Source organism: Poeciliopsis prolifica, unplaced genomic scaffold (genome assembly GCF_027474105.1).
Source record: "Poeciliopsis prolifica strain line A6 unplaced genomic scaffold, Auburn_PproV2 SCAFFOLD061, whole genome shotgun sequence".
NCBI lineage: Eukaryota > Metazoa > Chordata > Actinopteri > Cyprinodontiformes > Poeciliidae > Poeciliopsis > Poeciliopsis prolifica.
Genome location: NW_026562436.1, coordinates 2,682,612 through 2,706,696, shown reverse-complemented (window position 1 = coordinate 2,706,696; position 24,085 = coordinate 2,682,612). Strand labels below are relative to the sequence as shown.

The window sequence follows — 24,085 nt, the reverse complement described above, 5'->3', positions numbered from 1 at the left end:
GTGTCACAACAGTATGCGACATTTGAAAAGAATACTTAGTGCACGAGGACACACTCGTCGCTACTATTTTGCTAACTTGGCAAGTCTGGTGGAATTCGTCAGAGAGAACTTCAGTCCTCTGGACAGCTTCACGAATATCGTTGGATGTATGCCAAATGCAGGCAACATGGACTTTGTGTAAGGAAGGAGGATGTCCGTCTGATCATGAGAGAATTAGATCCAGCAGAGTGTCCTCAAAACAAGCCAGACGTCTTCAAAAAGAAACTACTTCTCAAAGGGTCCGAACTTTATTTGGCACATTGACTCTTATAATAAACTGAAGCCATTTGGCTTTTGTATTAACGGAAGCATCGGTGGATTTTCACGAAGATTATCTGGCTCAATGCATACACAAGTAGTGATCCCAAGTTGGTAGGAGGGTATTACACTGAAGCTAAAGCGTTTGGGAGGGTGTTCCGAGAGTTGTTTAGAGGGGATCTTGGTACAAAAATGTTTATGTCAGAGACTTTCAGAGATTCCTCATTCCCACTCAGCCCAACGACCCTCTTGAAAGTTACCTTGAAGAAGCAAGCACTGCAAATCAAAGGATTGAATATTGGTGCGCTTTCTGCGCGTGGAGTGTATGGAGTTCTGGTTGTCCTTGTTTGCTGACATCAGAAACAATGGATTCTTTGATGGGGGATTCTGGACAAAAGCATTCTACAGTTTTGCTGCATGGGACTCATACAGGTGAGTTAACTGAATCAAATGTAATATTTATATGATGGATGATACTTTGGAAGAAGAAAGCTTGAAAGGCATGGACATTAAAATCAACATTAATGGTATCTGGTTATTTGTGGCGTTCACTGTCTAGTATTTTGTTCGTACAATACTTGAATGTCAAGCGAACGCTCAATTTTGTGACGTAGGTGCATACTTTTATCACACTGAAAATTGGAAATAACGCACGACGGTGGCACACCCATAAACGAAAGTGATATGTTTCTACAAGAGAAGTAGATGTCTTTGTGTTTATATGTGTAAATTATAATATCATGAAACAAAGCGATTCTCCAGTTGTTCTTTCGTGGTCACTGTTCACACATCTGTGGTGCTGAAAATGCACTGGTTACTTTTTCTACCTTAATGTCATAACACGAAAGAGCAGGTTACTTGCTGTTATAGTGTGAGATTTTACACTACAGCAGCAACAAGGAGCATTTTGACAGCTGCATTTAAACCTCTATTATAATGAAGATACATTCAATTTCATTGGCTATCATTTTTTAAAACCAAATCAAAAGTGAACGAATTTTAACCCAATAGCAGGCGTTTAAATATGCATTAAGTTTCTACTGTGTCAAAAGTCAAACTGTTACAAGATACCAAAGTAATCTTTAAAATCAATTCATCTAAGAAATGTCACAATGTATTTCTATAACTCGGTAACAACTGTAATTGTATGAATGACAGTTCTAAACAGCAAGTCTGAAAGTACTTTATAGGAGCTGTTTCTCTTTTCTTAGTTTAAATCTTATTTAGATTTAGTTAATTTTTATTTCTTCCTTATTTTCTAGTTGATTTATAATTAAAATTTTTGTTCAGTTTATTTAAAATAAGTTTGCTGGTTCATTTAAGTTAATTAATTAAATTTTGGGACATGGGTGTTACACAGTACAGATTTGAACTAGCACATTATGCACGTGGGTGGTCAAAAGGTTTTTTACCAGTCTATTCAGTTAGTCATCAGTCAGTCTATCCAATCGGTCAGCCAGTTCATAAAAACAACAGGTGTAGGAATCAGACTGAAAGAATAGTGGAATCCTGTGAGGCCTGTTACTTGTTTTGTCTGAATAGTGGAATAAAACAAGAACTGCATTTTGACCTTTTGTAGAATCCATGATGCACCATTTGCACTATTTGAGTTGAATTCACCTTTTAGTCTTCGTTTTGTTACTTTTGAATTTGAGTTTTGGACAAATAGTCAGTACAACCTAAATAAACATTATTTTGTATTATGACATAAAACAGTGACTATGCCTAATCCTTTTTATAGCTGAGGTTAACAAAATGTACTCAATTTTTTCTGTTTTATGTTACAGGATGAGCTGGATGACACAGCACAACTATGGAATACACACCACATCAGGCCATCTAAAACTTGCACGTTCCCAGCGGTCGGCCCAATGTGATGTATGCCCTACCTGAACTGTACAGAACTACAGACTTCCTCACTCCTTTTGAAGTAGAACAGATTCAACTGTGTAGAGATGCATGCACTTTTCGGCATACCATACCATGTGATTCTGCTGTGTATGACATTTGCAATGTTTTTAATGGCAGAATATGGTCTAATGACACCATCAGATCCATATGATTCTGTGAAACTGTACATGTTACTGAGAGATGCCATTAGAGGATTACTGTGAGTATTGACTGGAAAGAGCCTGCCATGTTAGGGTTCCAAAAATAGAAATATGAAATACAGCGGTCCTAATTTGAACCTCAGGCTGATCCCCTGCCTAAAGGAACCTCAGACTGAAAATCTTTTGCCTCCAAGTCACTTAAAATAGCACTTTTAAATACCAGATCACTCTGTGCTAAAGCTCTATTAATTAATGATTTCATCACTGAGTATAATGTTGATGTTATGTTTCTGACAGAAACATGGTTGAATGACGATAATGACCAAATTGTACTCATTGAATCAGCGCCTCCTGACTACAATTTTTTAAGTGAGAATAGAAAACATAAAAAAGGAGGAGGCGTGGATTCTATATTTAAAAATACCATAAACTGTAGTAAATCTCTTTCGGTCATTTCACATCTTTTGAGTATCTTGGAATTCAGGTTAAAGGCTTCAAACGAACTTTGACACTAACTTTATACAAAACTCCAGCATATGTGGAAATTTCTTGACTGACTTGAATGATCTTTTTATCTCTCATATGCATTGATTTTGATTGTTTAATAATTGTTGGTGATTTTAACATTCATGTGGACAAACCCGAAACAGAGGAGCAAAAAAGCTCTCTGATATTTTAGAAAATTTTGGTTTAACACAACATGTCAACAAGCAACACACACTCCAGGACACACACTGGACCTGGTTATCAGTAAGGGTGTGACTATTTCCAATGTCTCTGTAACTGATGTCGCCCTGTCGGATCACTTTGCTGTTATCTTGAAGGTTCTTTATTCTTTGACCCACTTGGACAAACAGCTACTGTCACAAACGTTCTTTCACAGAAAACACAACAGAAACATTTAATCAAATCTATTCTTCCTCCTCACCCTTAAGCTGTAATGATGTAGATCAGTTGTTAGATGATTTTCAGTCTAAAGTCTCATATATCATTAATTCCATTGCCCCCATTTAAAGTAAAGGTTTTGACTGGTAGAAAGAAATCTCCATGGAGAAATGCACAAATAGTTCGGTCTGCAAGACAAGTCTGCCGCAGGGCAGAACGATAATGGCGTAAAACTCAACTTCATGTTCATCATGACATCTACAAAGAAAAACTACGTAACTATCACTTAACACTAAAACATGCAAGGGAGGCTTTCTTTGCAGATGTCATAACAAAAACATCAATAATGCTCGAACTTTATTTGCAACAGTTGACAGGCTCACAAACCCTCCTGTGACGTTACCACATGAACTCCAATCTAATGCTGCCTGGAACAGGTTTTCCAGCTTCTTTTCAGAGAAAATCCAAAAAATCAGAGGATTAATCTGCACATCAACTTCAAAGCCAGAACCATTGCTGTACCAAAACAAAACAAATACAGAAAAAATGACCCTTTTCAACTACTTAATTATAAAACTCTAGAAGAAATTATAAGTCAATTAAGTTCAAGCTCCTGCTGTCTGGATGTCCTACCCACACATTTCTTTAAGAAAGTCCTGCCTGTTATTGCTACTGATCTGATCCAAATAGTAACTCATCGCTTACATCAGGTGTTTTCCCCCAGGCCTTGAAAACAGCATCATCAAACCACTGTTAAAAAAGAACAACCTGGACAAATCACTATTGCAGAATTACAGGCCAATCTCAATCTCCCATTCATCAGCAAAGTTATTGAAAAAACTGTGTGTAAACATTAAATAGTTTCCTCATGATGACCAACTGCTTTGACACTTTCCAGTCTGGTTTTCGTGCTCACCACAGCACGGAGACTGCCCTCGTAAAAGTATTCAATGATATCCATATAAATACGGACTGTGGGAGAACCACGGTGCTGGTTTCTGTTGGACCTCAGTGCAGCTTTTGACACTGTCGACCATGACATATTACTGAATCGACTTGAAAGTTGGGTTGGACTCTCTGGTTTCGGTGCTCGACTGGTTTGAATCCTACATAAAGAACAGGGATTTCTTTGTTTCAATTGGAAACTTCTCATCAAAGAGGTCAAAGGTCACATGTGGGGTACCCCAAGGTTCAATCCTAGGACCCCTCTTATTTAATATTTATATTCTCCCACTAGCTCAGGTCATAACAGGAAATATATAGCTACCACAACTATGCGGATGACACACAGCTCTACATTACGATGTCACCAGGTGACTCTGAACCCATCCAATCACTGAATAAATTTTTAGAACAGATAAATGTGTGGATGTGCCAAACTTTCTCCAACTGAACAAAAATAAAACTGAAGTCATTATTTTTGGACCTAAAGAGGAACGATCTAGAGTCAATGCACAGCTTCAGTTATCACAACTAAAAACTAGTGATCAGGCCCGAAACCTGGAGTAGTGATGGACTCGGACTTGAACCTCCAGAGCCACATAAAGACAGTAACAAAATCGGCCTTCTATCACCTGAAGAACATCTCCAGGATTAGAGGACTAATGTCTCAGCCAGATCTAGAGAAACTCATTCATGCGTTTGTCTTTAGTCGCATTGATTATTGCAACAGCATCTTCACAGGCCTGTCCAACAAATCAATCAAACAGCTGCAACTGATCCAACGCTGCTGCTCGCGTTCTCACTAGAACCAGGAAGATATAGCACATAACACCAGTTTTAAAGTCCCTCCACTGGCTCCCTGTAGCTCAAGAATAGATTTTAAAATACTGTTGTTAGTTTACAAATCACTGAATGGTTTAGCACCACAATACATCAAAGATCTGCTGTTGTTGTATCAACCTTCCAGACCTCTCAGGTCTTCTGGTTCTGGTCTGCTCTGCATCCAGAACCAGAACCAGAGAGAGAAAGCAGCTTTCAGCATCTATGCACCAAAACTTTGGAACAAACTTCCAGAAAACTGTAAAACAGCGGAAACCCTGACTTCCTTCAAATCTCAAGTAAAAACGCACCTGTTTAGAGTTGCATTTGAAATGTAATATGTATGAATTTGATTTTGTGGATATGTATGTAATTTTTTTTTTTTTTTTTTTTCCTGTTGTGGGCAACGGGGCCCGCGAATACCCGTGGTTAAACGGACGGCGGAGTCCGGCGGTAACAGGCGCTTAAATTCCGTGTCAAAGGGAAGGGGGAAGAAAGGGAAAGAAGACGGAAAGTGGAAAAAGGGAAAAAAAAAGGGAGAAAAAAGAAAAAAAAAAAAAAAAAAAAAAAAAAAAAAACCTTGGGAGCCTTGGTACCCCAAGGTTCAATCCTAGGACCCCTCTTATTTAATATTTATATTCTCCCACTAGCTCAGGTTATAACAGGAAATAATATTAAGTACCATAACTATGCAGATGACACACAGCTCTACATTACGATGTCACCAGGTGACTCTGAACCCATCCAATCACTGAATAAATGTTTAGAACAGATAAATGTGTGGATGTGCCAAAACCTTCTCCAACTGAACAAAAATAAAACTGAAGTCATTATTTTTGGACCTAAAGAGGAACGATCTAGAGTCAATGCACAGCTTCAGTTATTACAACTAAAAACTAGCGATCAGGCCGAAACCTGGGAGTAGTGATGGACTCGGAGCCACATAAAGACCAGAGCCACATAAAGACAGTAACAAAATCAGCCTTCTACCACCTGAAGAACATCTCCAGGATTAGAGGACTAATGTCTCAGCCAGATCTAGAGAAACTTATTCATGCGTTTGTCTTCTTCTACTGCTTGAAGACCAAGTACAGAGCAACTATGAATGTCTTGGACAACCTGACTGGAAATATGCCATAATCAATGAGTCCTTTGGCCCAAATTCGGCTTACTGCATATCACCTCTCTTTGGAAAAGTCTGGTCTGAGTTTTGGCACCCTCTCCTCCTCCCCTTCACAGAGCTCCAAGAACTGCTCCCAGAAAGCTGTATACATGTCCCTTGACACTCCACTGTCGTCCACAGCCATTTCATGATTAAATTCCATTCTTAATTCTGATTCCATTATGCTTTTGTCTATGAACAACTTAAGAAGGTCATCTATGACTATGGCACAGCGGATATGTGCATACCTAGTCTTTGGGATGTCCTACATCTCCAGTGGAAGACGGTAGTGCATAATTTTCTGTTGAAGGGATCATGTGTACTACAGCTGTTTGTGAGCCTGGAATATAACATGAATTAGAACAGTACATTTTAGTTGTCATATTTCTTCATAAGACAACCAAGAGTTTGAAAAGACATAGTAATAATTTAGATATGTAAGTATCTAATTTAGGAACTTCATGACATTCATTACATTGGTGTAACGTTATTTTTAAAAATGCAAACAAATCATGTACAGAAGCAATAAAATTTTAAAACAAAACACATTTACTTCTGAAAAGTTTTCGGCTTCTGTCTCAGGATGACTGGCCATCATGGGAAGAGTAGAAGCAAGCTCACCATCACCATCTTCTGACCTTGATCTGCCCAGCGTCCCTACAGGTTTTCCCGGCGTCCCTCCAGTCTCCCTGGCGTCCCTCCAGATTTTCCCGGCGTCCCTCCAGGTCTCCCCGGCGTCCCTACAGGTTTTCCCGGCGTCCCTCCAGGTCTCCCCGGCGTCCCTACAGGTTTTCCCGCGTCCCTCCAGTCTCCCCGGCGTCCCTACAGGTTTTCCCGGCGTCCCTCCAGGTCTCCCCTGCGTCCCTCCAGGTCTCCCCGGGGTCCCTCCAGGTTTTCCTGGCGTCCCTCCAGATTTTCCCGGCGTCCCTCCAGGTTTCCCCAGCGTCCCTACATGTCTCCCCGGGGTCCCTCCAGGTCTCCCTGGCGTCCGTTCAGGTTTCCCCAGGCTCCCTACAGGTTTCCCCAGGGTCCCTACAGGTTTCCCCGGTGTCCCTACAGGTTTCCCCGGGGTCCCTACAGGTTTCCCCGGGGTCCCTACAGGTTTCCCCGTCGTCCCTCCAGGTCTCCCCTGCGTCCCTACAGTTTCCCCCTGGGTCCCTCCAGGTCTCCCCTGCGTCCCTACAGGTTTCCCCAGGGTCCCTACAGGTTTCCCCCGGTCCCTACAGGTTTCCCCGGGTTCCCTACAGGTTTCTCCGGGGTCCCTACAGGTTTCCCCAGGGTCCCTACAGGTTTCCCCGGGCTCCCTACAGGTTTCCCCGGGGTCCCTACAGGTTTCCCCGGGTCCGTACAGGTTTCCCCAGGGTCCCTACAGGTTCCCCCGGGGTCCCTACAGGTTTCCCCAGGGTCCCTACAGGTTTCCCCGGGGTCCCTACAGGTTTCCCCGGGCTCCCTACAGGTTTCCCCGGGGTCCCTACAGGTTTCCCCGGGGTCCCTACAGGTTTCCCCGAGGTCCCTACAGGTTTCCCCGGGGTCCCTACAGGTTTCCTCGGGGGCCCTACAGTTCCCCCGGGGTCCCTACAAGTTTCCCCGGAGTCCCTACAGATTTTCCCAGGGTCCCTACAGGTTTCCCCGGGCTCCCTACAGGTTTCCCCGGCTCCCTACAGGTTTCCCCAGGGTCCCTCCAGGTCTCCCCTTCGTCCCTACAGGTTTCCTCCTGGGTCCCTACAGGTTTCCTCCTGGGTCCCTACAGGTTTCCCCAGGGTCCCTACAGGTTTCCCCGGGCTCCCTACAGGTTTCCCCGGGTCCCTACAGGTTTCCCCGGGGTCCCTACAGATTTCCCCGGGTCCCTACAGGTTTTCCCGGCGTCCCTCCAGTCTCCCCTGCGTCCCTCCAGGTCTCCCCGGGGTCCCTACAGGTTTTCCTGGCGTCCCTCCAGATTTTCCCGGCGTCCCTCCAGGTTTCCCCAGCGTCCCTACATGTCTCCCCGGGTCCCTACAGGTCTCCCCGGGGTCCCTACATGTTTCCCTGGGGTCCCTACAGGTCTCCCTGGCGTCCGTTCAGGTTTCCCCAGGCTCCCTACAGGTTTCCCCAGGGTCCCTACAGGTTTCCCCGGTGTCCCTACAGGTTTCCCCGGGGTCCCTACAGGTTTCCCCGTCGTCCCTCCAGGTCTCCCCTGCGTCCCTACAGGTTTCCCCAGGGTCCCTACAGGTTTCCCCCGGGTCCCTACAGGTTTCCCCGGGCTCCCTACAGGTTTCCCCGGGGTCCCTACAGGTTTCCCCAGGGTCCCTACAGGTTTCCCCGGGGTCCCTACAGGTTTCCCCGGGTCCGTACAGGTTTCCCCGGGGTCCCTACAGGTTCCCCTGGGGTCCCTACAGGTTTCCCCCTGGGTCCCTACAGGTTTCCCCAGGGTCCCTACAGGTTTCCCCGGGCTCCCTACAGGTTTCCCCGGGCTCCCTACAGGTTTCCCCGGGCTCCCTACAGGTTTCCCCGGGGTCCCTACAGGTTTCCCCGGGGTCCCTACAGGTTTCCCCGGGGTCCCTACAGATTTCCCCGGGGTCCCTACAGGTTTTCCCGGCGTCCCTCCAGGTCTCCCCTGCGTCCCTCCAGGTCTCCCCGGGGTCCCTACAGGTTTTCCTGGCGTCCCTCCAGATTTTCCCGGCGTCCCTCCAGGTTTCCCCAGCGTCCCTACATGTCTCCCCCGGGGTCCCTACAGGTCTCCCCGGGGTCCCTACATGTTTCCCTGGGGTCCCTACAGGTCTCCCTGGCGTCCGTTCAGGTTTCCCCAGGCTCCCTACAGGTTTCCCCAGGGTCCCTACAGGTTTCCCCGGTGTCCCTACAGGTTTCCCCGGGGTCCCTACAGGTCTCCCCTGCGTCCCTACAGGTTTCCCCAGGGTCTCTACAGGTTTCCCCCGGGTCCCTACAGGTTTCCCCGGGTTCCCTACAGGTTTCCCCGGGGTCCCTACAGGTTTCCCCAGGGTCCCTACAGGTTTTCCCGGGTCCCTACAGGTTTCCCCGGGGTCCCTACAGGTTTCCCCGGGTCCCTACAGGTTTCCCCAGGGTCCCTACAGGTTTCCCCGGGCTCCCTACAGGTTTCCCCGGGTCCCTACAGGTTTCCCCGGGGTCCGTACAGGTTTCCCCAGGGTCCCTACAGGTTCCCCTGGGGTCCCTACAGGTTTCCCCCTGGGTCCCTACAGGTTTCCCCCTGGGTCCCTACAGGTTTCCCCAGGGTCCCTACAGGTTTCCCCGGGCTCCCTACAGGTTTCCCCGGGGTCCCTACAGGTTTCCCCGGGGTCCCTACAGGTTTCCCCGGGTCCGTACAGGTTTCCCCTGGGGTCCCTACAGGTTCCCCTGCGGTCCCTACAGGTTTCCCCCTGGGTCCCTACAGGTTTCCCCGGGGTCCCTACAGGTTTCCCCAGGGTCCCTACAGGTTTCCCCGGGGTCCCTACAGGTTTCCCCGGGGTCCCTACAGGTTTTCCCAGGGTCCCTACAGGTTTCCCCGGGGTCCCTACAGGTTTCCCCGGGCTCCCTACAGGATTCCCCGGCTCCCTACAGGTCTCCCCGGGGTCCCTCCAGGTCTCCCCTGCGTCCCTCCAGGTTTCCCCCTGGGTCCCTACAGGTTTCCTCCTGGGTCCCTACAGGTTTCCCCCGGGTCCCTACAGGTTTCCCCGGGGTCTCTACAGGTTTCCCCGGCGTCCCTACCGATTTTCCCAGCGTCCCTACAGGTCTCCCCGGCGTCTCCTTCCTGCTGCTATCCTGACCAGCCTCTGAGTCCTGAGTCCTCTGTACCGGAGACCATCAATATTTGCACATGATGGTGCAAATATTGTTTCCCCGGGGTCCAAGTGCAAGACCGGTCTCGAGTACAGCAATACAGGCAATCCCTATTCCGAAGCCTAGGGCAAAACATTTTAAGAAAGATGTCTTCTGCACTGGCACGTCTTCATCCAGCTCCTTGTCCATGTTCAACTCTCTATCCTCCCCCTTTTTTGAGATGTTTTATTTTTTGCCTTAGATACTTGTATTCCTCTCGCAATTTCAAAATTTCGTTCTCCATTTTCTCAAACTTCCTGTTGTTTTTCAAGCTCGTGCTCTGCAAGTTGAGCCTCCAGCTCCAGATATTGTTCGTTGTCCATTGTCCAAACAAATCGCAGACAAGCAATGTCGATAGGAGAGCCTTCAACAAATGATTGATTTTCCTGCTGTTCCCTGGAATTCAAGAATGCAGCTCTATGATGTCACAGAGGAACGTGATGTCACAGAGGAACGTGATGTCACGTTTCCCCGCTCCAGCAGAACAACTGAAAAACGTCTGAAGTTTGAATAAAAACAATTTTCATTTTCTATTTTATATTGTGAAACTAGGAAAAAAACATCTACACCATTAATCAATGAAAATATGAATTCCTATTGAGTCAGTGATATTTTATCATATCATATATGAAATGTCCGATGACAATTTTAGGATTGAAACTTAATTTGCTGTTTCTGAAATGTGTCCCTGTAAAACACGCTGTAACTTATCTAGGTGTTAAAAGGTCACAGGAACAGGTAGTAATTTTGCTCTTGTTTGCGAGTGTTCAAAAGAAATTCAACAGTCGGCAAGAAAGGGATTTAAGCAGAAGGAATGTTAAGGGCGCCATATGTTTTTTCACCAGTAGATGTCAGTAAAGCGCTTTGTTCTGATCTGGACAAGATTCCCTTGGAGTTTTTTTTTCTCTATAAAAATATGCACATAAATAATAATAATAATATAATGGGCTTTTAAATTCTGCAGCAGGAGGTTTAAATGTTTTGACACTTACTGTCTTTAATCAAATAGTAAAAATTAATCTGATTAAGAGTTTAAAAAACTCTTAAAAAAATTTAAAAATAACTTTCATGTGGAATATTTTCCCAAATCATCTGTTCAGCAAACCAGGGTGTATACATCTGTTGTTGTGTTGTATTTTTTTCAGTTAGGAAAACATCCAGACAAATCAGCTAAATTTCATCAGCAGCTACATAAATCATTACTGCTGTGAAACTGGGTTGATGAAAATATTAATTTGATAAGCCAGTTACTCGATACTAATTGTGAATCAGCGACCTGCGATCATTAAATCATGGAAATATATAATTAACATTGCTTTTTCACCCCGAGGTTTGTACTATAAGTACCTATTTTTCATTTGGCTTGACCAATTCTGATTTTTTTTTTCTTCAAAATTGCTGAATTTTCGTATTTTCCCATTTAAATTGCCGGAAGCGAAGCTGGTGAGGCAGCAGAGAGTTGAGCCTCAAGTTGATCACCTCTCACTAACTGGAGCATGTTCCTCCTGTCTGTACGTCACCAATGGCAAAAAAAACATTTGATTTTCCCTAATTTAGCTTCTGTAATATAATTATAGTGTACCACCCGGTACCTCCTGCTGACTGTTGGCTCTGCTTCTCCTTAATGTTTCTGCCAGGTGGGTAAAAGCCGCTGCTGATGGGATCTGGCCTGGAAGTGAACGGCTGTAAATAGAAGACACTGCAGAACCTCAAGTGTTAAAGGAAGTTTCGGCCCAGAGCATTTAGAGGTTATGAAATAAACGTCAGAGAAAATACTGCAGCAATAATTAGAACCGCAGCATAAAGCCAAACATGCCGCAATTAAATGAATCAAAATGTCCCCAAAGAATCGGGGCTGACATAGGGGACAACGGGGATTCAGGTAGATTCCAGAGATGCAGGTTGGCTCAAAGTAATATGGGGCCCTAGACAGACGTTTAACATGTTTAAATATCAGTGAATCTGTTAGAGGGAGACCAGATTTATTGTTCTAGATCTCAGATGTGCAAACATCAAAAATTATATAGTTAAACCCCTTTGAGCTTTTTGTTCTATAAATCAGTCTGCAGCCAACTTGTTCTCAATGTTAAGATTTTATTAGGGCTTAATTAGTAAAATGGCAGCAAATTAGCTTATTTCATAACTGCATAACCTTTGACCTCTCCTCTGATCTGTTTAACAGCTAGTCTCAGATCAACTCAGCCCTCCAGACCATCAGCAGCAGAAAAGGCAACTTTATTCCTATTGGGGAAAATATACTACAGCTGCTTTGCATTGTGCCCACATGATGGCAATGACACAGTTTGATCCAATTAGATTCTTGATTAATAATGGGTTGTTGCTGTGTTGTTGTTCGGTCTTTTAGGCACATCCCTAAACAAAGGCAAATCTTTCGTCCTAGACATCTGCTGCTCAAAGATGTTTTAACGAGACAAAAAGTCGTACAGAATATTTGCTTTATTATGAAACCTGGGGGATTTGTTCACAGAAAGCCATCCTTCATTTGTACAGACCCATGAAGCAGGTTGTTGTTGCAATTACAAAAACAAAAGGAGACACTGTGTCCAGAGCAGGCTGAGGTCGCCAAAACTGTTTTAATACAAAACTGAAGCACGTTTGGTTCCACGCAGCATTCAGGGACCGTAGGAATTACACGGCGGCGCTCTGACGGCTGCGTGGCACTCAACATGCTCCAGAAACTAAACATGGCATATTGTTGTGAAACCCAAAACCTGACGACAATTCTAAAAGCAACTAAGCCCAAACAAATATATTAAGTGTACAAACTCCCAACCGCCCCCTTTCGACCCCGCCCTCAGTCAACATTTAATATGGATTTCAGATTTCATTCACTTTTGTTTCGGAGCTATCATCCAAATAGCTCAGTTAAAATCTGACCCTCAACGACAGTCGAGTTTTAAACTGTAAAACGTACTAGACATGTGAACAAGTGGTCTGGTTGATTTAGTTAAATACACGGGGCAGAGACGAACCTCCATGAAATGTCCACTGAGTTCCCCTTGGCATTCCACTTTCAATCCAATAACAGTGGTAGAGGTTATCTCATTTTTTATTTTTTTAGAAAGACCAGCTGCAAGATGAATCCTTAACACTTCAAAACATGAGTGGAAATGGTGAACTTTGACCCTTACGAACAACCCTCCACCTCCCAGATGCTGCATTCCAATTGAAATCCTACATCCCCCCCTGTGGTGACTCCGCTCAGGCGTTTCTGACATTTTTTCTTGCGTTGCGCTTGCAGAAACCTCGGCCATTTGCGCCAGTGAATGCTTTCCTGCCTAGAAACCGGCGCTTAACTAGACTTTAATCAAACCTCGACCAAAACCTGGCAACCCAAAAGAGAAAGAAAGAAGAAAGAATCCGACGTCTACAAGGAGGAACTCTTTTGGCCATATGTTTCCAACATACAATTAAAGAGGGAATTAAGCAAAACAGAGCAGCAACAACGAAAAATATTCATCAGATCAAATCATGTTTGGCTTTCTCAAAATGGCCAGTCTTGTCTCTCAGTGTGGAAATAACTGTCTTGGTGTTGGAGGAGAAAAACAAACAAAAAAAAACTGTGGAGGACACACAGGGATGGATGGATGGATGGAGGGAACTACACCACTCGTCGCACTTCAAAAATCTCTTCAAGTAGTAAATCTGTCCGAGTGTCATGGCCACCAGAACGAGGGCTTCGAAGAAGGACCACAGGACCACTCTGCTGTTTGTGTTGTCGTTAACTAGAAGGACAAAAACAAACAAACAAAAAAAAAAACACAGCAGACAGGATGTGAGGATAAATTTTACTCCGCTTTATCAGAACAAACGGTTGCTGGGTTTGCGTCCTTACCCGCTCTGTGTATCCTCTCACGGACCTCCATGTACTCCTGCTCGTGCTTCACCGCCGTCATAGCGACGGCGAGCTCGTTGATCATCTCCTCCAGCTTGTTTTGATGAGCTGAAACGAGCAGCGAGCGAGCCGTTAAACCCAGAAGGACGACGCGTGCAGAGGACGTGCGTCAGGCTTCTACGCTTACTGCAAAAAAACGTCTTGCATCCGAGACACGATTCCTTTACAACTACAGTTCTGTGGAGGAGTATTTGCTCTGCTTATGGATTTCATCTGACTCGCATTTAAATGATTGCTGTCAAACTTTAAAATATATATATAAAAGTCACACTTGGATAACCTGAAGAAAATGGACAGACAAGGTGAAAGTGGAAGAGAGACATTAGGGGCAGGGTCTCGTCAAGTCCCATTTTGACAGGTCCCCTTTGACCTAATTCCCCCCCCCCCTTCCTCCTCCTCCTCCCCCCCCCCCTCCCTCCTCCTCCTCCCCCCCCCCCCCCCTCCTCCTCCTCCTCCTCCTCCCCCCCCCCCCTCCTCCTCCTCCTCCTTCTCCTCCCCCCCCCTCCCCCCCCCTTCCCCTCCTCCTCCTCCTCCTCCTCCTCCTATTGATTTTTATCTTTTTAAAGAGTAATACCAACAACAACAGTTATTTAATCAAGAAAAATGTATATAATTATATACTATGTCTACTGAAGTTGAAATAGATTTTGAATGGAGATGTTGCTTCTGATTCTGCGACTGGTGTACAACTGTGGTCTGAGCTGTGGGGGGTTGATCAAATATAGGGTACGGGCTGTGAAATCCATATGGTCTGTGTGTTAGGTTTTTTCTGTTTTCTCTCTGCTGAATTCAGAAAATGTCGTATATCTGACTTTCTTTTTAAGAGTAATACAGCACCCAACAACAACAACAATAATTATTTAACCAAGTAAAAAAATGTATATAATTATGTAGTGAAGTTGAAATAGATTTGGAAATGGAGATGTTTCTTCTGATTCTGTGTCTTTATTCAGCCAGACATAGAATTGGAGGTCCGAGCTGCGATACGCAGAGGCTTGCTTGCTTGCTTGCAAGTAGGTGCGAACTTTGCTGGATACAGACAGAATGATAAATTAGCCACCTCGGGGATGGAATTCAGAGCGATACAGAATGACAAATTAGCTAGCTCATGAACCCCCCGCTGATCCTTGGTTCATGAAGGGGCAAACCAGAGCGACATCTGGTTTTTGTTTGTTTTTTGTTTTTTTTCTCAGTTTATCGCTCTTTCTCTAAAAGAGTTTTTCTCAGGACCTCCCTCCCTATAGCTCGGTGTTCAGATTACATCCCTCCCCCTCCGTATCTGTCATGAGTCTGAATGAGCCAATAGAAGAGAGAGGGTTTGGTCTTTTAGTATTTTCTTCTATAAGTAATGCTAAGGGGGCGGGGGGGAAAAATGGAGTGCTCTACTTGTAACAGTCGGTTCTAGTAGAAGTCTACAATGAATGGGAATAAACGAGTTCATTCTGCTGTTGAGGATAGTGAATCTATCACCCCTCCATCATCTTTTTCAACCCCAAAGGAGGACGTTTCAAAAAAAAAAAACCGGTCGATATCTTCGAGATAATGGCTAACACCCCGGTAGTGAGTAAGGCATGGCTTGCTGAACAACAACAACAAACTAATGTGTATGAGGTACCGATAGCTGTGAATCCTAACCTGCAGCCTGTTAATGGTCATCCTACAAGCTCACCTTCATCAGCTGATGCATCACCTGATGCAACAACCTCTGAAATACCGGATAAAAGAGAAGTATTGACGAGCGGGACATCTCTCCTGTGTGAGACCCCTGTATCTATCTATGACAACTCGAGGAAGGGGGCGGATGCCCCCCGGAAATCGACCTATTTTTTATGTCGTGTACAGAAGCCTGTATGGACGACCCTTAAAGAAGAATGGTCTTTGGAACCTCATGGACTGTGGGGGTCGTGGGGATACGTATTCCGATATGAAACTGGGGAGCTTCTCTTCTACAGCTGGATAAGGAAGAGGAACTTGCATCTTTATCAAATACCTGCAGTTTGACGTATAATGACTGGACAGTTCTAAGACTGGCAGTTCCCCGTGCCAACGAGGACATGGAATTACGGCGCTCAGAGGAGGAAACTACGACGGATGCCGAGCCTCAATCTGGAAAAAAGAAGAAGAAGAAGAGACAGCGCTTCCCTACCGACACTGAAATTGGAAGGGGAGGAGTTCTCTTCAGCGCTATTTGGGAATCGAAAGCTACTGAATCCGGTCGGTGGTCGTTCAGGGCGAGCAAGAGGAGAGGTGAGAGGGAAAATTCTCTGGAAATGTTTGTATTAGAGGCTTACAATTTGGACTGTGGGGTGTTCAGAACCATGCTAGCTCTCCCATATGATGCCTGGTCTGAGAAAATGATAAAAGTCGGGATAGAATCTCCAATCTGTTTCGGGATTCTCGCAGCTGGCTCGATATTCTATCAGTTAAGAAAACGCTGTCGTTTCCAGTCCACCCCGTACCTCTAAGACGCGTCCTCTTCTAAGGACCCGCCCCCCCTATATATACATAGGGAAGGCTTGCACGGGGTTTCAGATGCTAGACCTCAAGAATGCAGCAAGCTGGATATTCAGGACTTTGGGGTCAACATACGGCGCGGGGGACGCGTGTTATTCGACAGACAGCATGTTCTACCCGCCGTCTCCTGGGAGTTACACCACCATGGGTGGCTATCACATGCCATCATCTCCTGTGTATTATGGTTCTTCTTCTACGGATTCCTCCCCAGCTCTGTCTCCTAGTCATTTCTGCCTGCAAGTACCTTCGATCTAGAGAGCTACCGTCTATTTCCGCCGGCTGCTGCTGCTGCTCCTGCGGGTGGCTCTGGAGATCCACCCGCGGGCTCTGGAGATCCTGCTACCGGCTCTGCTGGCTCTGCTGGCTCTGCTGCTGCGGACGCCTCAGGAGAGCCAGCTACTGGGTCTGGCGACTACTCCCAACCTGCAGCACCTGCTATGGAACATTCTGGTACCTGCTACAGCGAACCCCCGCCTTCTCCCATGGAGCAAGAAGATGAAATTGACGGGTGGGTACAGAGCACGCTAATTGCTAATGTAAAAACAGCCGTGCTACATCTATTCAACTTGATTTGTGTGAAATATATCAAAGAAATTTGTCACGGGTGCCGGATTGATCACCCATCCCAGAGACAGCATATATGCCTAGAAATTCCTGAGGAAGATTTCTATCAGCTCAACTTTCATACCATGAAGCAACGACTTCTAACCCCGCGCTTCATACCGGCTGTACAGGAGCTCCTGACCCGGCGGCGCATTCTGGCAGAGGACGCAAAAGTGAAGGTGATTGCAGAGACTGTTTTCATCATCCTCCATTTTTTGATACATCTCATTAATTGCGGTTTGGATTCTGTTTGCTGATTTCAGCTCATGTAAAACAGTCTCTGCAATCACCTTCACTTTTGCGTCCTCTGCCAGAATGCGCCGCCGGGTCAGGAGCTCCTGTACAGCCGGTATGAAGCGCGGGTTAGAAGTCGTTGTTTCATGATATGAAAGTTGAGCTGATAGAAATCTTCCTCAGGAATTTCTAGGCATATATGCTGTCTCTGGGATGGGTGATCAATCCGGCACCCGTGACAAATTTCTTTGATATATTTCACACAAATCAAGTTGAATAGATGTAGCACGGCTGTTTTTACATTAGCAATTAGCGTGCTCTGTACCCACCCGTCAATTTCATCTTCTTGCTCCATGGGAGAAGGCGGGGGTTCGCTGTAGCAGGTACCAGAATGTTCCATAGCAGGTGCTGCAGGTTGGGAGTAGTCGCCAGACCCGGTAGCTGGCTCTCCTGAGGCGTCCGCGGCAGCAGAGCCAGCAGAGCCGGTAGCAGGATCTCCAGAGCCCGCGGGTGGATCTCCAGAGCCACCCGCAGGAGCAGCAGCAGCAGCAGCCGGCGGAAATAGACGGTAGCTCTCTAGATCGAAGGTACTTGCAGGCAGAAAATGACTAGGAGACAGAGCTGGGGAGGAATCCGTAGAAGAAGAAGCATAATACACAGGAGATGATGGCATGTGATAGCCACCCATGGTGGTGTAACTCCCAGGAGACGGCGGGTAGAACATGCTGTCTGTCGAATAACACGCGTCCCCCGCGCCGTATGTGACCCCCAAAGTCCTGAATATCCAGCTTGCTGCATTCTTGAGGTCTAGCATCTGAAACCCCGTGCAAGCCTTCCCTATGTATATATAGGGGGGGGGCGGGTCCTTAGAAGAGGACGCGTCTTAGAGGTACGGGGTGGACTGGAAACGACAGCGTTTTCTTAACTGATAGAATATCGAGCCAGCTGCGAGAATCCCGAAACAGATTGGAGATTCTATCCCCGACTTTTATCATTTTCTCAGACCAGGCATCATATGGGAGAGCTAGCATGGTTCTGAACACCCCACAGTCCAAATTGTAAGCCTCTAATACAAACATTTCCGGAGAATTTTCCCTCTCACCTGTCCTCCTGCTCGCCCTGAACGACCACCGACCGGATTCAGTAGCTTTCGATTCCCAAATAGCGCTGAAGAGAACTCCTCCCCTTCCAATTTCAGTGTCGTAGGGAAGCGCTGTCTCTTCTTCTTTTTTTTTCCCAGATTGAGGCTCGGCATCCGTCGTAGTTTTCCTCTGAGCGCCGTAATTCCATGTCCTCGTTGGCACGGGAACTGCCAGTCTTAGAACTGTCCAGTCATTATACGTCAAACTGCAGGTATTTGATAAAGATGCAAGTTCCTCTTCCTTATCCAGCTGGTAGAAGAGAAGCTCCCCAGTTTCATATCGGAATACGTATCCCCACGACCCCCACAGTCCATGAGGTTCCAAAGACCATTCTTCTTTAAGGGTCGTCCATACAGGCTTCTGTACACGACATAAAAATAGGTCGATTTCCGGGGGCATCCGCCCCTTCCTCGAGTTGTCATAGATAGATACAGGGGTCTCACACAGGAGAGATGTCCCGCTCGTCAATACTTCTCTTTATCCGGTATTTCAGAGGTTGTTTGCATCAGGTGACGCATCAGCTGATGAAGGTGAGCTTGTAGGATGACCATTAACAGGCTGCAGGTTAGGATTCACAGCTATCGGTACCTCATACACATTAGTTTGTTGTTGTTGTTCAGCAAGCCATGCTTACTCACTACCGGGGTGTTAGCCATTATCTCGAAGATATCGACCGGTTTTTTTTTGAAATGTCCTCCTTTGGGGTTGAAAAAGATGATGGAGGGGTGATAGATTCACTATCCTCAACAGCAGAATGAACTCGTTTATTCCCATTCATTGTAGACTTCTACTAGAACCGACTGTTACAAGTAGAGCACTCCATTTTTCCCCCCGCCCCCTTAGCATTACTTATAGAAGAAAATACTAAAAGACCAAACCCTCTCTCTTTCTATTGGCTCATTCAGACTCATGACAGATACGGAGGGGGAGGGATGTAATCTGAACACCGAGCTATAGGGAGGGAGGTCCTGAGAAAAACTCTTTTAGAGAAGAGCGATAAACTGAGAAAAAAAAAAAAAACAAACAAAACCAGATGTCGCTCTGTTTGCCCCCTTCATGAACCAAGGATCAGCGGGGGGTTCATGAGCTAGCTAATTTGTCATTCTGTATCGCTCTGAATTCCCATCCCCGAGGTGGCTAATTTATCATTCTGTCTGTATCCAGCAAAGTTCGCACCTACTTGCAAGCAAGCAAGCAAGCCTCTGCGTATCGCAGCTCGGACCTCCAATTCTATGTCTGGCTGAATAAAGACACAGAATCAGAAGAAACATCTCCATTTCCAAATCTATTTCAACTTCACTACATAATTATATACATTTTTTTTACTTGGTTAAATAATTATTGTTGTTGTTGTTGGGTGCTGTATTACTCTTAAAAAGAAAGTCAGATATACGACATTTTCTGAATTCAGCAGAGAAAACAGAAAAAACCTAACACACAGACCATATGGATTTCACAGCCCGTACCCTATATTTGATCACCCCCCACAGCTCAAACCACAGTTGTACACCAGTCGCAGAATCAGAAGCAACATCTCCATTCCAAATCTATTTCAACTTCAGTAGACATAGTATATAATTATATACATTTTTCTTGATTAAATAACTGTTGTTGTATTGGTATTACTCTTTAAAAGATAAAAATCAATAGGAGGAGGAGGAGGAGGAGGAGGAGGGGGGGGGGAGGAGGAGGAGGAGGAGAGGAGGGGGGGGGAGGAGGAGGAGGGGGGGGGGGGGGAATTAGGTCAAAGGGGACCTGTCAAAATGGGACTTGACGAGACCCTGCCCCTAATGTCTCTCTAGTGGAACTTTTTTTGGGGAAAGTTGCCCCACTTTTCAGAAAAGTGAACCATACAAACAGTGAAGCATGGTAGTGGTAGTATGATGGTCTGGAGCTGCTTTGCCGTTTTAAGACATGAATGATGTGCAGAAACCATAATTTTTCTTTCTTCTCTCTAAATGAAAAATCTTGAAATAATCAAGTGTTTGGGATGTTATGCAGCAGGTTCAACCCAAACAAAATGGAAGGTTGCTGAGCAGTTGGGTCACTGTGTGCGCTTAAAGTGGATTGAGATGCTGCAAAGTAACCTTAAACTGACACTGCATGTTCATCGGTTCATTTCTGTCTGATGCTCTTCAGTAACCAAGAAAGACGAGCTAAACCTGCTGAAATCCATAAAAGAAGCAGATACTTTTTCATAGCACACCATTTCTCTGATACTCAGTGCAAACAGTTAAAAAAACAACATTAAGGCCGCATCTGTTGCAAACAACATCTAATATTAGTTTATAATATCAAAACAAGACTGGTTAGAGAAAACTCCACAGTGCATCCCAAATTTAATATGACAGTTTTCACTTATTCTGCCTTTCTTTTTTTCCTACCATCCCAGCTGTCACCACCTATAAAGGAGGGAAATTTACCCAAAGTAAAGTCAAAAAAAAATTCAAACGAGAAAATCTTTAAAATAGAAACAGCATCACATAAAACGGGCCGTGTACTCAGACGTGGCCGATCTGAGTACCTTCCGTCCATGTCCTGGCCTTTCGGCGCCTCTCCGATGTCGATGGTGAACATGACGATCTTGGGCGTCATGGTGGACATCTTGTTGCTGAAGCAGAACCTGTAGGTTCCGTCCATGTGTGCAGCCACGGAGTATTTCCCACTCGACTCTCTGTCTCCTTTGTAAATCTGTTTACCATCAGGCCCAGTTATCTGAAGAGAGAACAATATCTGGGTAAGAAATAATGAAAGGGTGCAGTTTCACCCAGAAAACTTGCTAAGGCTGGTGGTAGGAGGCGCTGCTGTGTTTGAGTTAAACAAAAACAACTCAAATTGTGTAAAATAAAAACTCCTGACCTCTGGCTCCCTATATATGCGCATACTGGCATACGATGTTGCCATTGTGCTTCCAACAGTTTCACTAACGAGAGGCTTGTTAACCCGTCTTTGTTTGCCATCACAGTTACTGGTGTACAACAAATGAATAAAAACAATGCAGCCTGGTGGGGGAGTAAAGCCTGGAGGCCCGTCAGGCTTATGAAGCTCTGTATGGGGCAGATATGTGGTAAATTCTTTTTTGACAATTTTTATTACCATTGTATATCCACAAAAGCACAACAACACTCAAATAAAGGCCCACTCGCCTAGAATCTCAAAGAAATTTTCAGTAATGTTCAATTTTTATGGAAGGTTTAAAAAAAAATGACAGGGAAAAAAGTGAAGTAGTGAAAAGTTGACCCATGTAACACCACTATCCATCGCTGCTACGTCTTTTTCTTCTCTATGAGGAGAGAGATGTACTTGTGATCTTTAACCCGCAGCCTGTGGTCTCTCACTCTTGCGATAATACAGCGACTGTCTATATTTTTCCTAATCTGCGCTTCCATCGACCTGTGAAATTAAGCATTTTGTGCAACGTCATCTCTATCTGATTAGAGCGTCTCCTGCCAATAGACCGTCCAACTGGTGAAGCAACACTTACTACTCCAAACAGTCAATTGCGATATGAATATTGCACTCCGGTATCATGCAGTATTAGGATTAGTACAACAGGGTTACCCTTACAGAATATTTTACTAGCAATTCATTCCAAGTTAAATATAGACCAATCAGCATAGATGCGACTCTGGTCAATAAATTACGACGAATGGAAATGGGTAAGAAATTGATCACTTTATCAGTGGGAGGAACTCAAATCATAATATGCCATCATATTGATCCTCTACTCAACTCAAATGAGTCAAATCTCACTTTGAAGCTTCTACAATACAAGAGCACATCCTAAGAGTATAAATCAGTGATGCACATATCGCAATACACAGGTGTTATCAACAATAATACGTCTCATAGAAAGTTTAATGTTCAATTCATAGATTATTCACGAAACACCAATCCAGAACCGCACAGCATTCTGGGGGATGAAGGCAGAGTAAAGTCTTCAGCCGCTCAACCTCTCAGCTGACTCGCTCTTTCATTACCTAGCAACAACCTGTTTTGGTGTCTGGAAAATGAGCCGTTCCAAAAACCTTCAGCTAACCAAGTCACAATCTGAGGATGCTGCGATGTTGCCTGGCTTCCATTGGCTTAAAGTCTGTTAAAAATATATATATTAATCACCATTTGCTAACCATGAATTTAAAAAAAAGAACATTATTAGACAGTATTTTTTTTAACTGCAGATGCAACCTTTGCTACAAATGATGCTTTTATGCTACATATTGCAATTTTTTTTAAACTGACTTAAACTGAATTATGTTTTTGTGTGTATTTTGTTGTATTTCTAATGTGTGAAAACAGGCTTAAATACAAAAAAAATCTGCAAAATGCCGATGTTTTTTTTTGTCCGATTAATCAATTGTCAAAAATCATAGTTGGCTGCAGCTTTAATCAGGACGTGTATGTGTTTGGCCCAGTCTGAATGTCTGTCCTTCCGTCCAGGTGAAACCATCTTGGGTCTGAGGGAGAGCCTGACGTGGGCCAACATCCTGCCTGAAGGGAGAGGACTCCTCTGTGGCCGTGTCCTCCGGGGGAGAGCTGTTCCTGCGCTTCATAAGCCTCACATCCCTGGAGCATCAGGTGACGCGTGTTTCACGTTGTAGCGTTTGTGACGGCTGACAGCGTGAAGCAGGTTTTCACGTCGCTGCGGAGTCATTTCGAGCCACGTTTTTGAGCATGCCCAAAATTCAGACTTTGATTAGGCCACTTCAAAACCTTTACGTTAGTTGTAATATTTGCCAGTCGCCATTTTCTTCCAAATTGTTTTGGTGTGATTTTAAAAGGCCAATAATTCCTCGTATGGGTCACCACTGATCCATGTTTTTCCAAAAATAAAAACTCTTGACCCAGATCAGTGTCTGCGCTTCATAACAGGCGTTTCTGTCTCCAGGACTTGTCTCGCTGTAAGAAGGTGATGGAGGAAAGAGGAGAACTGTTTCTAGAGAAGATCTCCATGTCCAGGAACAAAGTTGCTAAGCTCTGTCACACCTTCATCAAAGACGGAGCTGTAAGTACTGGTCCTGTCTCCTCTCCTTGCTCTTTGCGCTCGCTTCACCTCGTGCCTTTCTTTCCCCTGCCAATCCTCTCAGAAAATCCTGACTCACTCGTACTCCAGAGTGGTCCTGGGGTTCTGGAGAAAGCTGCAGCGGAGAAGAAGCGCTTCTCCGTCTATGTGACCGAATCGCAGCCTGACGCCACAGGGTGAGCGAGTGAGCGAGGACGAGTTTCTTTCTCACAGGACACGAAATGATTCTGCGTTTTTCTCCTTTTGTTGAAGGCGGCAGATGGCAGAGGCCCTGAAGAAACTCAACGTTCCAGTAACAGTAGTGCTGGATGCAGCTGTAGGGTAAGCTACTCTGGGGTTCTGAGCTGGAGGGGGAACCGCAAATGGTTTATTTAATCATTCTTTCGTCACTGGTTGGATTTTGTTATTGGAAATATCCAACTGGAAAATACATGTCTAAGATAAAATAAACTCCATCAGTTCCATTATGAAAACAAAGAGAAAATAAAGCTATTATTAAAAAAAAAAAATGTTGCTGGTCAATTGATACAATTGTTAAAAAAAAGTCAAGTTAATTTTTTTTAGATATCATTTTAATATCATGTTTAATAAATTTCTCAGTTATTTGTTCATCAGCCTGAGCAGGAGAAAACAAACTTACTGATGTAAAAATGTTGCTTTCTTAGTGACATTTAAAGCCTCCAGCAA

General features: G+C 44.9%; 1 pseudogene; it reads left to right on the top strand.

The window, feature by feature from the left end:
* Positions 1–24,085, top strand: part of LOC129379799 (translation initiation factor eIF-2B subunit alpha-like) — a 31,714-nt pseudogene that overhangs the window by 6,580 nt on the left and 1,049 nt on the right.